Source organism: Equus przewalskii, chromosome 19 (assembly GCF_037783145.1).
Source record: "Equus przewalskii isolate Varuska chromosome 19, EquPr2, whole genome shotgun sequence".
Classification (NCBI taxonomy): Eukaryota; Metazoa; Chordata; class Mammalia; order Perissodactyla; family Equidae; genus Equus; species Equus przewalskii.
In genome coordinates, this window is record NC_091849.1 from 31256563 (window position 1) to 31271245 (window position 14683).

The window sequence follows — 14683 nt, forward strand, 5'->3', positions numbered from 1 at the left end:
GTTCCAGAAAATTATTTTATATTCCCTCAGGAATTCTCCTTCAGTTGCCCCAAAACCAGATTGTGCCTTTCTCTGAGGGAAGATAGCACCCCCACTTTTTCTCCCTCTCACCCCACTTTTCCCAGCCCTTGCTGGTCTCCTCCCATGACTCCATCAATATCCTCACCTATCTCTGCTTCCACCATCCACCATGCAGGAACAAGAAAGGGCCACAGGACTAAAGGACAACATCAGGGAGTGGAACCACAATGGCCTCCCACCCTCTCAAGCCCCCCTCATCCCCCAACACAGTGGGAGGCCTCCCTGAAAGACAGGCCCCAGCCCCTTGTTCCTCCAGGCCTGGGAGTGGTCATACAGACAGTTTTTTCACTCCTTAGTTCTCAGGCCTCCTCACCTGCACAAGCGCCTGCCCACCAGGGCCAGTGTCCGCTCCACTGGCCCTGCACAACCACAGGCACTGACTGCCCTCTCAGCTCAGCCTCCTTTCCTCCCCCAGCCCTGAGCCAGCAGCTCCTCGCTGGAAAGCCCACCAGGAATCTCAGGTGACCAGCGGGCCCAGTCTAGAAAAACAAGGCTGCTGTGGGGTCCATACCTGACCAGACTCTGGAGCACCCCATGTTCACAGAGGCCCAACCTTGCCTTTGTTACCAAACCTGACGTGAGTTCGCTCATCCGTTGCGCAGCAAGCCAATCTCTGACACCGGGTGTGGTGGAAGAAAGTAGGAATTTTATTTCTGCACAGTGCTGAGCAAGGAGAGAGGGCAGCTAACGCTGAAATCCCAAACTCCCCGAAAAGCTAAAAGAAAAGGTTTTTATTTGGGGTTTTAGGTAGGGGAGGGGGAGCATATGGCCTTGCCTGTCGGAGCTTTCCCACCAGCCTGTCTTTGGTCTTCAGACTACTTGCAGAGAGGAGGGAGCTCATGACCTTGCTGGTCAGCAGCTTTCCCACCAGCCCGTATCTCTTTGCAGGAGGAGATAGTCCAGGTGCTTGTCCTTGATGGTGTCTGTCTCCATGGAGGACAGTGGATTCTGGAGCCAGGAAGCCAGAGAGTAAGCAGAGAATGAGTGTTCTGGTTTTAACCCCATATATGCTGGGTTTAATGTGGGGAAACTGATATCAGGGTTGGTATCACCTTGACCCTCACACCCTGCCCAGGCTCTCAGGCTGCTCTGGCCTTCTAATTGCCCTTTCTTGGCCCACTGGCTCCTGGAATCACAGCTCCATCCAAGTGCTGCTGCTGGGCTGAGGCTGTCAGGACTTTCTGCTCCCATTCTTAGCAGGGACTCAACCAGGCACTTTGCCGGCAGCCTGGAGGAAATCTGCTGCTCAATGTGGAGTTGGGGATTCTTGAGACCTCTCAGCCTGAGGCTGTGTCTGCCCACCTCTGTACCTGGACTGCCACTGCCACCACACCCACCTCCCTCATGGAACCCTCCTAGACAGGGAGCTCCCCATTTGAATTCCTGATTCATTCTATATGCATTGCAAGGTGAGTGTTGGAGGAAATCCTATTAAGATGAGCCAGCTGATATCATAAACATTTGTCTTGGACATCAAAATTTAAAGAAGGAATATTGGGAAATGAGCATATGATTTTCACACTCTTTTCCTGGCTAATGCCCCAGTGACATAGGAGGCAACCATTTCTACCCCAAGGGAATCAGAACTACTGTTCTATCCAAGGAGGCTGCCCCGGGGAGAGCAGGAGCAACCCCAGAGCTGCAAGGGCCCCTGCTCTGAGTGTGACATGGATGGAGCCCCTTACTGGGGCAGAGTGATGAACCCTCCCAGTCTGCTCAGGACTGAGTGTCAACTGTAAGGAAATCAGTTTCAAGGTGACAATCACTCCCCCCCCCCCCCAGCTCCAGGGTCACACAGAAGTGGTGGGAACAAAAGACCCCAGTGCCTGCACCCCTCACCCCTACTTCACTCTTTCATGCATTACCTTTGTTCTTTGCCCAAACACAAAAATCCCTGTTCCCATTTCCTCTCCTCTCAAGCAAGTGAATGTGGGGAAATCATTTTGACCATCCCTTTCTCCAATGGAAGTGACCACCAAGAGGAAGGGAACGGGCTCAGGGAGAACCAGGTGAGGCCCCAAGCACAGCCCACATGCCCACTCCAAAAGGCCTCTTGGGCCAGGCCCCGAGAAGCTGGGCAAAAAAACCCTGAGGGTGGGATACAAATAGTGACCACATCTGCCCTGAGAATAGGCAATCCCCTGTCCCCAAATGGTTAAGGGGGATCTGCTCATCTACTTTTCCATATTATCTGCAAGAAAACTCCAGGAAGCATGAGGGCACATGACGGGAGCTGGGAAAGAGTAGAGGCTGGGAGTGACCTTGAGGAAACAACACTTGGGAGACAGTTCCTGGAGGAGGAATTTAAGGGTCTGCAAAATGGATAGAAGATGACCACTTCAGCTGAGGAATCATCTGTCTGTTGGAAGTAGGGATTCCCAAGGGGATGTCTTAGATAGGGCTCCGGCACCATCCAGTGACCCCTAGTTTGGGCCTCGTGAGTCTTCTACTTGGATTCTTTCTGGTGGCTGGAAAACTCGGGGGAAGGGGTACAGGCAGGAAGGGACTACAGGTGTCCCCTCTTGTTCTTATGCCTTCTCAGTGTGTGACTCTCCCACAGAGTCACAGATGCTTTTACTGCTCCTTCCCTCTGATTCCAAGATCACCCAGGCCTTTCCCAATGGGCACATGATCTCAACACATCACCCCTGGACCAGCTGGTGATCCTGAGTTACAGAGACACAGGGATGAGAGAAGAGCAGAGAGCCACGGTCTTCCCTGTGGCCCGCCCCCTACCCAGAGAAAGGAGAGGCCACAGCTGCACACGCAAGGGCCCAGACCTGGCCCTGGATAGGGGCAGGACTAAAGGCTATAGATGTAGATGTGGCTCCCATTCCCCTCACAAGTACCCCAACGTCCAGCTCCTATTACAGAGGCTTGTCATCCCCACTCCTATCTGTGCAGAGGGAGATGAGAGGGACCTTATGTCCCAGGCAGACCCCTCCCATGTGCACTCGCTCCTCAGACTGCTCACCTGGGATCTCTGCAGGCAATGTTGTCCGCCTCTTCTTTTTGTACCAAAGGGCACATGGAATAATGGCACTAACAATACCAACAACAGCAGCAACAAGCAGAATGGTTGGCCATCCACTCTGCTGTACCGGGGCTTTTCCTGAAAAAGAGCCTTATTATAATCTGGGCACTCAGAGCCTCCCGCCTGCTCTCCTCTCCCTTACCCTGGCCCCTGACCCCACCAGGGTCAGAAGCCCCTTCAGGAGGACCGCAGGCTCACCAGAGGGCACTGGGCGTGCAGTGTGGTTCCCACTGTGTTCCACGTGGCATGTGAAACTCTGCTCTTCTCCTTGGGGAATCCTTATGGTCATTCCCATCAGGCAGGACACCCCCAGACTGCTGGGTATCCTGGCTCAGGCTGGGCATCCTGAAGCCCGGTCAGTGAGACGTGGGAAAGAACCCAAAAGTCCAGCATGTCAGGGTGACTATGCCCTCCCAGTCGTGGCTGCGGGTCACGTTCACGGATGAGGGCACTGGGAAAGAAAGCACAAAGCCAGTGAGGCTGGTGGCCAAGCCCTGCTCCCCTCTAAGGGAGACAGAGAGAACATGGTTGCCCCTCCCCACCTTTCCAACTCTGGCTGAAGCCGTCAGTGACCCCGCACCTTCTCCAAGTCTGTTCTGCACCCTCAGACCCAATTTCTTTAGACTGGCAGGAGGATGGGTGGGATCAAGGCCTCACTCTCTCACATCCACATGTTGAAGCTGAGGAGAGGGATGTGAGGAGTGGGCTCTCCGCAACCGACACACTGGGAGCCAGGTTCTAGCCCCCTAGTCTGAGGGCTTCCTCTCTTGCCTGATACCCACCTTCCCTAGTTCAGTGTTCTGCCTGAGGGTGCACCGCCTACCCGTTTTAGGGTCACTGGGTAAGTTCATTGCCCTGCCCACCTGTGTGGTTTCTTTATCTAATGACTTTAACAGAACAGGCAAATCACAACATAACACACCAGCAAAACACATATGTACACCATAGTACAGGGAGGGTTTCCTTGGGCAGAGTTGACAGTGAGGCTCCAGGGGTCTGGTGGAGAGGACGGCCCTGCCCCAGGGTCATACCTGTTCTCTCTCTGAAGCCCATCCAGGATTCTAGATATCTCCACAGTCTTTGACAAAGCTCTCCCTGCACACGGGCACGGTAATCCTTGCTTTGAAAGTTATCTGTGTCCCAGCATTCTTGATCTCCATCGCCAGGGTTTGAGGTGAGGACTGGTGCACTATCCATCCATGGGTCTTTGGGTTATAGGAGAGGAAGAGTTCCCCATCATAGTAGAAATTCCACAAGCCCATGGAGCTGTTGTCTTCTTGGATCTCGCAGCCCCAAAACTCCTGGAGGGAGTGAAAGTCTGCCCTGACTGAGCAGTGACTTCTCCATTCTCTGTGTCCCTCTGCCTTCCCTGCCCAAGTGAGAAACTCCAGCCAGGCGGCCCCTCCTCTCTCTCCTCCATGTCTTCCTGTGCTAGCTGAGTAACGGCCGCCTCCATGCTGAATTCCACAGTCCCCATTCCTCACCCCGACTCCCAGCCTAATCAGTGGAAAGACATAAGTCCCTGCTGTCTGCCTCAAACTTTCCTGGAAAAGGCTTCATATCACTCGTGTCCCATCCCTACTCTCACCTCCTTTCTGGTCCTGCAGAGCCATGACGTCTGCCAGAGTCATTTTGAGGTCCTTCCCCTTCTCCATCAAGTCCTCAGCCTCTGCGTCCCATGTCTCAGCTCCCAAGACAGCTTCTGCCCAGAGTCCCTGGGGCTCTGCCCTGCTTTTCTCACTGTCGTAGCTCAGGAAGGGCTGACCATCCAACTGCCCCTCAGCAAAAAATCCCGATTGCACAGATCCATCCTGGGACACTACTGTGAGGTTATAATGAAGACTGTGGGCCCTTGGGCAAGAAGGAGACCAGATGAAACTGCTGCCTGGAAATAATTGCGCATGAGACGTTAAACAGAAAAGCTCAGCTGCCCTGAGCTTTTTGAGGTCTTGAGGATGCAGAAAATGCACATGTGCAAAGGGACAAGAATGAGATTTCCAATACAGGACAGTAGGAAAGGGAAAAGGGGGGTAGGGGAATTGAGGAATGGAAAGAGGGGAATGGAAATGGGAAAAGATGTAGGACAGGTGCCAGGAGAGGGAGGCAGGGGCTGCCTAAGGGGCCAGGTAGGAGGTCAAGGGGACAGGCTGGCCTGCAGGGGGCAAGGGAGACGCATGGAGGCCATGCTGATGGTAGGTCTTCTCAGGGAGGAGTGAGGGGCCCAAGATGGGAGGGATCCATGGTCAGGTTGACTGTGGTACAAAGGTAGGTTAGGGTGAGATGGGGAGTGAGGGGCTGCTGCCTGTGGTGAAGGCTCATCATGGACAAGGTGTGGCCAAGGGAAGGTGTGGCAGTGAGACAGAGGGCATGAGGGGTGAACTGTGACACAAGGGTGTTTAGGGTGGGCCAGTGCCCTGGGGGAGGTGAAGGCGTGGGCCTGGGCCCAGAGTGGAAGAGGCATGGCGAGGCCCCAAGTAGATGGACGTGCCAGTATCCCCTGGGGATAGGCAGGTTTCCAGGTTTCAAATAGTCAGTACAGTGTGTCCAAGGGTAATTTAGAGTTACAAAGGAGGCGGAATAGAAGGGAAAATAGATCTTAAATACCAAGGTGCATGGCCTGCGGAAGGACCCATATTGTTCAGGGAGCGGGGCAGGTCGTACTTCCAAAGAGGGTTTAGTAGGGAAAGGCCAGATCCAACCAAGTGCCATAAACAAGGATTTGGGATACAGGGTGTAGGGAGTGAGAGCCCAGTGGGGTCAAGGAACCAAAGGTGGGGGGGGCAGTTAAGGCCAAAGAGTAGTTGGACCAAGAGCAGTTTGCAGGTCTACGAGGGATGGAAAGATTGAAAGGACCAGAGGTGGCAAGGGAGATAATGCTGAGGGCCTGGGACTGGGGCCTAGGGATAAGTAGGGGTGACCCTGGGATAACTTGCATTAGGGTGCTGATAGGAGAGGAGGAGTGTTCTGCGTGAGGGTGGTGTAGTGATTGCAAGGGCCTCACTACAGAGGGCTTGTGAGAGATGAGAACTTGGTGAGGGTCTCAGGCTGGTGGGCAAGTGTTGAGAGCAGGGAAGGTGGCATGCAAAGAGGAGTGCAGAGAGACCAGGGAGAGAGGGAGTCTAGCACCTGTGGGCTCGAGAGTGGAGGCCTTAAGAGGGTGAGGTGTGGAATGGAGTGAGGAGGGGCGGTGCTGAGTGAAAGGCCCATAACGAAGAAGGGCCAAAAGCAGGAGTCTGCACTGGAGGGGAGAGAGTACAACTGGGCACCAAGACAGGGGACAGGTCTGTGCACAAGGGGCTGTGCACTGTGCCTCAGGACTCCCCTTGGTGAGGGCGTTGAGTAGGGGAGGGGAGTGGGAATGAAGGGAGACACCTTGGGCAAAAGACATTCCCAGAAAGTTAGGGTTCAGGAAAGTTGGGGAGAGCCAGGCAGATGAAGGCTTCTTGTAGAAAATGACCCAGGAAGGGAGGAGGAGGGATCTGTGGTGGGGGGAGAGGAGGAAGGAAGGAGACTCTAGAGAGGGGTTAGAGAACTGTAGAGAGAAAAGGATGGCAGGGAGGGGAAGGGCAAAGGACTGAGGGGGCACATGACATGGCAGGGGAGGAGGCCAAGAGAATCTGGTGTGGGAAGCTGGCATATCAGAAAATTAGAGTTAACACTGGGATGGGGAAGTGAGAGGGGAGGGGAATGGTGGAAACCAGAGAAGTCACAGATGGAGTCCCTTGGCCAGAAGCCTTCAGACTCTACCCTCCCTCAGTGTGAGAGTCAGGAGCAGCCTCGGTGCCCACAGCAGGAGGAAGTGTGGTTAGAGCCTGGGCTCCCCATAGAGCTCCTGGTCACTAGAAAAAGGCCTCTAACTCCTAGGACTGAGACCCTTGAGAGCTGCCTGCCTGGATTCTCCTTGTTACCCAAAGCAGGAATTGGAACAGGAGCAGAGAAGACAGTGCTCAGGGGCCTGAGAGGGTGCTCCACAAACTGGTAGGAAGTGTGGTCTCAGCCTCAAACCTCCAAGGGCCCTTGAATGCCATTCAAAACACCAACCCAAGGGGCTGGCCCCGTGGCCGAGTGGTTAAGTCTGTGCGCTCCGCTGCAGGCGGCCCAGTGTTTCATTGGTTCGAATCCTGGGCGCGGACATGGCACTGCTCATCAAACCACGCTGAGGCAGCGTCCCACATGCCACAACTAGAAGGACCCACAACGAAGAATATACAACTATGTACTGGGGGGCTTTGGAGAGAAAAAGGAAAAAATAAAATCTTTGAAAACACCAACCCAAGAGGCAGCCTGGGGCCCAGGGTGGTCAGAAGGACTGAGATGTCAGAACAGGAAGAGGAAAGCAAGGAGAGCAGACCATGGGGGGAAAGGGGAAGGGTGAGAAGAGAACTTTAAAGAGACTGGAAAAGCAAGGTTGAGTCGGGGTGGCAACAGGCTGCATCCAGCCCCCCACCATGCAGGCCTCACCACAGATACCATCACCATTACTTAAAGACACTCACCAAAACCCTCCCGGACCCCTTGAATCGGCCTAGGCTCCTGCCGGGCCAAGGACCACAATGAGCCCCACTCACCAGCACTGGTAACCACGGGGGCAAAAAGGGCCGCACTGGCCTGAGCAGCAGGAAATGGCATGGCCATATGACTGCAACTTTGCCGACCTTGCAGAGTCAGAGCTTGCCTGAGTGACTAAGTGCCGGCAGAAAATTATGAACAAAAACATCTGGCCCCACTCGACTCAGGCTCACCTGAGAAAATGTCTCCCAATCAAGAACACAGGGAGGGCTTTGCCTATAAACATGGAAAGTCCCAGGACTTGGCTGAGAAAAAAAGAAGATCACAGGAAGTCCTCAAGGCTGGTCTGGGTGTGGCTGAAAAAAGCTCTAAGGGCCTGATGATTATGATCCCCAGGCAGGTTAGACCACCCATGAGTGTAGCCATATGTCCCAGGGACAGGTTCTGAGCCCCTGAGTGTTAGGGCCCTAACCTCAGAGGCACCCAGATGACTGCCCACCTCCCCAGCAAAGTGGACCCCCCTGTACAGAGTAGTGCTGGTCTCACTGACCTCCTGTAGAGAAATCCCACAGGCTGGCCTTTCTTTGGCTTCTTCCTTCTAGGACAATCTTCTCTCCCACAGCAATGCTCCCTAACCAAGCATAGCATTGTTGGCAACATCCCCAGTGACCAGATTTTCAGGTTTTAGCCACCTCTGCTTCTCAGAAGCAACTTGCCCAGTTGAATCACTCAGAGTCCAAACTCTCTTAGATGTTCCAGCCATTATAATGTCCTCCTCTTCCTCCCAATGACCAGATCCAGCCAGGTGGCCACATCTTCTAAGTGTCTGAATGCTCCCAGGGCAGCCACTCTATTCAGCCCCTGAGGGATCACAAGCCCAATGGGGTGGCTCCCCACCTTCCACTCCAACAACAACCTCACTCCAGACTCCCCTTTCCAACCTGCCTCAGGACATCTGCACCTCTGGGAACATCTGCCCCTCGAATCCAACAGGTCTACAAGGAAACTGCACCTCTCCCACCAGACCAGCTTCTCTCTCTCCCCTAGTTCTCTTAGCGTCACCACCTTCGGTCCCTTCTGATCCCCCTTTCCCCTGCCTCATGAACTCAAAGTCAACTCCTCCAGCCCCTATTCAATCCCATAGCCACTACCTTAGTCCAGGCTTTCATCTACCTCAGCCTAGAAAACTGCAAAGGCTTCCTGAACACTGTGACTGTCCCCAGTTATAAGAATAGGGCCCCAAGCCATCCACAGCTGCCCCATCTGCTGAATTTAACACACAGTCAAATTTAACACACCATCAAAGCCCAGAGCTGCCACCACCTGCTGTTTGGCATCACCCCCATTTCTCTGGTGACATCTCCCTTGGGTTGCTGTAAAAGTGGATTCCCCCCCATCTCCTTACCCTGTCCCGCCAGGATGCCACTGCTTGAGCATCTCCCTCCTCTGGATTACTCTCACCTCTGCCTTCCCACCCATCAGACCTGCACATCCTAAAAGATCATCCTAACTAGATGGTGGTTATAGCGGCACAACCTCAGTACAATTAAAAACCACCTAATTATACACTTTAAAAGGGTGAGTTATGTGATATATGAACTATGTATCAATAATAATAATAACAATAATGCCATCCTGAAAGACTCCTTCTACTAAAAGCTGTGCCTTATCCCCAGCATACAGCTCTTGGCCTTTGGAACATCTCACCCGTGGTCCTCAATCTTGGCTGCTTCTTAGAACCATCTAGAGAGATTTTACTATCCACATGCCCAGGTCACAGCCAAAACCAATTGAATCAGTATCCCTTGAGTTGGACCTAGACCTTCATATATTTGAAAGCTCCTCGATGATTTCAGTGTGTAGGCGAGTCTTAGAACCACTGGTCTGGCCCATGGCTCGAACCTCCCTGATAGTACCAAGCGTGCCCTGTCTTGAACCCCATCTTACCAACCTGTGCTCACTCCATTAGACAACAAGCCACCCCAGGAGCAGGAGCTGTATTCACTTCACCTTTGTCTGCCCTGCAAATCCTTTTTTAAAGCTGAACTATGCCCATCATTACTAACCATTCTGCTAAGACCCTTCTCCTACACCTTTCCTGTGGATAGAAATGTCATGCATCAGAAAGTGTTAACAATTTCTTAGATTTCACATCCATGTTTATTAATTAATTTCTTTGACCATCACAATTTATCTAACACATCATGGACTGGGTCCTGTCCCATCTCAGAGAGATTCTTTCCATTGCTAAGGGTCACAAGGGTAGCGACAGTGTAGAGAGGCAGATGGAACCCAGCTCTCCTGACAGCTGGTCCCAAGCCCTTCCCACCAAGATGTCAACCCTCCTTGAGGACTTCCAAGGTGTGGCAGCTCCAGCAAACTGTCTCATTCAGCTCACCCCTTCCTCCATAAAAACGCATTTAATACTTTAAAATAAAAAATGATAATATGCTAAGTTTGTTCCAATGCATTTAAAAACGATTGCAAGAAGAGATGAAGCCATTTCCACTCTTCCTAGGGGGCAGGAGAGGCCCTGATGGTCTAGGGTTCTGATTTGGGGTGTTCCCCAGGATCTAGGCGTGCCTGCCCTTCCTCCACCAAGCCTTGCAGGTCATCTTCCGTGCAAAGCCCTTTCCTCTCCACCCCACCCCGCTTCCAGCCCCCTTCTTTTCTGCCCCATAAACTTTTTCCCTCCACTCTCGCCTTTGGACCCCTAGACTCACAAGCATAGGGGCGTGGTCCTTGCGCAGATCTCAGGCGCCGCTGCAGGGTCTAGAAAAGAAACCGAAATACCCACGGCAGTTTACATAATCCAAGGCGCGGCTTCTCTGGACAGCCCGGGCTTATTTTCAAGCGGGCTGGCCCAGAGCTTCCACGGAGGATTTACATCACCATCCCCCCCGCCAACCCCCCCCCCCCCCCCCCCCCCCCCGCAACCTGGCCTAAAAAATGTTGCTCATTGTTATAAAGGCGCTTATGGGCGGAGTGGGAGAGGAGCCAGCTGCATTTAGGTTTCTGTTCCCAAACTCCTAGGCAGTTATACCTGCCAGTGGTGAAAACGCAGACCTGCCCCGGGTCCAGGGACATTCGGAGTCCCAGACTCTGGAGGGGGACCTGGAATCTGACTTATAAATAACACGTTGGTTGATTCTGAGGCGGGTGAGTACGGAAATGCTGCTTCCAGCCCCCTCCCCCAAGGGGCCCCATCTTGGTTTCTAACAATGGAAAACACTTCCTACAGCCTCAGGTCACCCCAGAAAGGAAAGTGCCCGCCCACGACCGTCCTATTTGAATCTAGCTCCACTGGCCAAGTAGCGCTTTACCGCTTACAAAATACCCAGGCTTTACCGCTTACAAAATGCCCAGGCGACAGCCCACTCACACCTCGGTACCTGACCCGTACCTGACCTCTGCAGGTGGACGCAAGCACGCGTGTTGACCACGGGGCTCGAATATGCAGGGGATAAGACTTAAAGGAGAGAGTGGGGAAAAGAGAGAGGGAAGGGGGAAAGTGTTTAAGAAAGGAAGAGAGAAGAAAAAGGAAGAAAAATGGTAAAGGGGAAATAAATTTCAAAAAATGTATTATTTCTAACCTTTATTTTCCCCCTCTATCTAGTTGACATTTGACTTCAGCTGTTTGATCTTTCTCTGAATGCATAAATAGATGGCTATTGTTGTTATTGTGGGACCATTTGAGAGAAAGTTGCAGATCAGGACCCATTAACTCCAGATGTGTCAGGGTGTGTCTTTTAGCAACACCAACAAGGTGTTTGGTTGTTTTTATATAACCAAAGTACAAATTTTAAAGAGGATAATATTTTTAAAACCAACTTTATTGGGCCGTACTTTGCATACAATATAATGCATCTATTTGAAATGCACAGCTGGTTGAGTTCTGGCAATTGTACACACCCATGTCACCACTACCACAGTGAAGATGTGGGACATTTCCATCTCCCCAAAGAAAGGTCATGTGATAAAAATCTTTGCAACCAATAAAAGGCATAAGATAGATTTTAATATATTGCTGTGAAAAGGTGTGCCCAATACACTGTCAAGCTTTGCCAAAGCTTAAGAACAAACTGAATTATAATGCCACTAATCCCACTAATATAATACATGTTTTACACAGAGGAAAACCTAGAAGATTCCTCACCAAAGTTTGACAGTGATATCCCCAGGGAGTAGGATAACTTGGTGATTTTCACTTTCTCTGATATGCAGAAATTTCTCTTTTAGTATACATTTGAATTTGTATGGGAGTCAGGGAGAATATTTCAGTTTTTAAATATTGTAAAATTAAGCCCAAAACTCAGTAAATTTCAGATTTTTAAAAACCAAAATGTTAATTAAAGCTCAACACTATACTTTCTTCTATAAGACACAGCTTCACATTTTGATATCACTGAATCTTTCTTAAATTGTTTCTGAAAGGGATGTCTTGAGTGGAGTAGACAGATATGTAAAACTAAGACAAAACGCGCAGCCTAGAATAAAAAGAAGTGCAAAATCAAGTGCAAGCACTGGGTACCTGTCACAGTTATGCTTCAACCACACCGGAAACCCACATTGCCATAGCATCCTTGGGTCTTAGACAAAGTTCGGGCAGATCTTGTTCCTTGAACATCAATTTGCCCTTGAGAAAGGTCAAAGGCTTCAGAGCAAGTCTAAAGAAGGAGTTTCTGATCTAAAGAACTTTCAAGAATGTTTGGGCAAAGGCAGCATCTGCAAGAGGATCCAGTCCATCTGGGCAGTTGCCTCAGGCAGGGAGAGTATGCAGAGAAGCTGTTCGGGTGGGTAGTTCAGTGGGTCTGAGGCCCCAAGGGGCTTCCTGGGCCAAGCATGCCACTGGCTGTGTTTTGCTTAGGTGAGGGATGTGGTGATGGGGAGGCAGGAACTCCAGCAATAACAACAGAGAAAGGAAGTGCAGAAGGAAGCGCCCAAAGCCTCCACGCTCCTCCTCACCACCCCCTCCCCCAGCCCAAAGCAGAGGGGGAAGTGCAGAGACTCAAGTAAAAAGAGCAGGCTTCACAGGCCTCATGATGGTGCCTGGCTACCTTCTTCAGGAGACTGGTGATGAGTTCAAACTCGGGGGAGATTGTAAAAGTTATCCTTGGAAAAGTAGGTCCTTATTTCCCATGCTTATTAATTTGGCTTATTTACCAAATTCATCTTAATAGAATACAAAAACGAACAAAACAAAATTCTGAGGTGATTTTTCTAGACAATAGAAGGTCCTGCACTCTCCCCATTCCTCATGGGCTTCAGTCCTCCCTGCACTGAGGCTCCAGGCTCAAGACCAGCTGCCATTGTGCCAGGCCCCTCTCCTCCTGGACCCTTCACCTCCTGCCCAGCCCCATTCTGCTTTGTCTCTACTTCCTCATCCTCTTCCACCCCCTATACCCACGCCTGAATATCTCTCACCTTCTTCAAAGGCTTTCTCCTCCTGAGTGCAAATTCTTCCAAACTTCAGAAAGCAAATGAACACCAATGGAGAATTTCTAAAGGACACCTGGGGCTCCCGCTCTGGACATCAGCCCCTACTTCCACCCCTCTCTCTCTGTGTAAATGGAGAATCAAGGTCTAGGAAACCTCCCCATGTTGGTATTGCAAGCAGGAGTTGCTGTTATGTGCACATGTGCCTTTATTTCAGGAGATGGGACAATGATATTCATCAGATCAGCAGACTGTGAAGACCCCTGCTTCCCAAAAAGCATAAAGCACTCTTCATTAGGGAGGAGGGAGCGAATACAGAGCCCCTGACTCCAAGACTACTGATCACTCCTACTCTGAAAAGAAGTGCAGGACAGACCATTCTCACCAGGGCCCAGGCAGGGAAGTCAGAGCCACATTACCACCCCCTCCTTCACTGACAGCCAGCAAGGAAATGTGACTTCAGTCCTACAACCGCAAGAAAGAGAATTCTGCCAACAAGCTCTATGTGAGTTTGGAGGAGAACCTCAAACTCAAGATAAGAACACAGCTTTGTGAGACCTTGAACAGAGAACCCACATACACCTTGCTTGGATTTCTCAATAAGGAACTGTAAGCAAATAATTGATGCTGTCTTAAGCCATTAAGTTGGTGGTAATTTCTTATGTGGTAATATAAAACTACACACAGGCTTAACTGTGCAACACACAAGCACATAACATTTTCTCCAACGGAATGAATCTATGAACTGTCAGGCACACTAGTTGCAGGAAGTAAAATCTTTCCCGATTTTTTTTTGTATTTTTTATTTTGTGATTTTTATGTGATACAATTAAATTTTAATTCCACTATATTTCATTCATTTGACAAAATTAATCTAGCGCCTACAGCATACCAGTATTGGCTGTACATACTGAGGATACAGCTTTGAACAAAATAGTCCAGAGCTCCTGAGCTCATGTTCCTTACTTTGTAGAGGCTTTACATGAGTGAGATGGAGCCACTGGAGCATTTTAAGTGAAGAAAGGACACATCCTGACTCGCATTAGCAGGATCCATGACCTCTGTGAGGAGAACAGTCTGTGCACTGCAGCAGCAGTGCCACAATTCAGAAGTGAGAGAGCGGTGGAGACTTCAGGAGAAGAGTGCCTAAGGGGTGAGAGAGACAGAGAGAAAGGCCGGAGAAGCAGGGGTGAGGAAATGGAGCAGAGGAAAAGAATTCTAAAGCAGTGGAATTCTCAGATTTAAATATGTTATTTCACATATTTTTAATAAATATATCTACATGGCCAATCAGGCTATTCTGATTGCACTCTGTGTGAGCTTCCTAAAAACCACTGGCTCCTTACCTTAATCAGTTCAAACAAAATAATAATACCAAGTGTCCTGGTGAAAAATGCGCATCGCTTAGAAGATAGTAATTCTTAAAAACAGGCAATGCATGAGCACTGGAGCAGGCCCATTTGATCAACACTTGCTAATTCGAGATGATTAAAGTTCGCATTCTCTCCTTGTTGAATTATACAGTAACAAATTGTGTTATCATGTGCTTCTTTGTACTGAGGATATGTGGGGTCTCACACACGCAAACTCAGGGCTATGGAATGAAGATCATTTTAAAATACA

The 14683-nt window shown here is 50.5% G+C and overlaps 1 pseudogene; it reads right to left on the bottom strand.

Moving 5' to 3' along the window:
• Positions 1 to 2723: 2723 nt before the first annotated feature.
• Positions 2724 to 12934, bottom strand: LOC103541161 (MHC class I polypeptide-related sequence B-like; annotated as a pseudogene).
• Positions 12935 to 14683: the final 1749 nt, after the last annotated feature.